This window comes from Arachis ipaensis, chromosome B07 (genome assembly GCF_000816755.2).
Source record: "Arachis ipaensis cultivar K30076 chromosome B07, Araip1.1, whole genome shotgun sequence".
Classification (NCBI taxonomy): domain Eukaryota; kingdom Viridiplantae; phylum Streptophyta; class Magnoliopsida; order Fabales; family Fabaceae; genus Arachis; species Arachis ipaensis.
Window position 1 is genome coordinate 3,161,805 of NC_029791.2, and position 522 is coordinate 3,162,326.

At 24.3% G+C, this 522-nt stretch overlaps 1 protein-coding gene across 3 annotated transcripts in view; it reads right to left on the bottom strand.

Moving 5' to 3' along the window:
* Positions 1 to 522, bottom strand: part of LOC107606533 (UPF0481 protein At3g47200-like) — a 19,737-nt gene that overhangs the window by 15,094 nt on the left and 4,121 nt on the right. The gene's annotated exons all lie outside the window — the stretch shown is intronic.

Below are 522 nucleotides of genomic sequence, written 5' to 3' on the forward strand. Positions count from 1 at the left end.
GATATGAAGAAATAATAAAAAATATAACATATTATAAAAAAAATATGAGACGCAACCAAGGAATAATGATTTATAATAATTTAACAGATGTAAAAAAAAAAGATGTTGATTATGTCTATCTTAGATTGTCAAACTGTTGACACTTGGCAATGTTGATTATGTTCATTTCTATTATACTGGCTCTTACATATATCATGCTATAATATCCTGTCACTTTATAAGTACTCGGTTTTTTTTTTCTTCTATTTTCAAGTGAGTATTGTTAATGTTGCAAGTGTGAAAAGTGTATGAAATTAGTCTCACATCAAAGAAAACAAAAAAGAGTGAGGAATTTATAAGTTAAAAGATCCACTAACTTATTATCTTAAAATTTTGATTTAAATGTAGTGTCTTCTTATCTTATGTTCTCTCATTTGATTGATTCTCCGAACAAATATTTTGTTCTAGCTTTTTATGCACAAAACTCAAATTGTATAATTAATTTTATCTAATGTATTTATTTAATCTCAAGTCAATTATTTT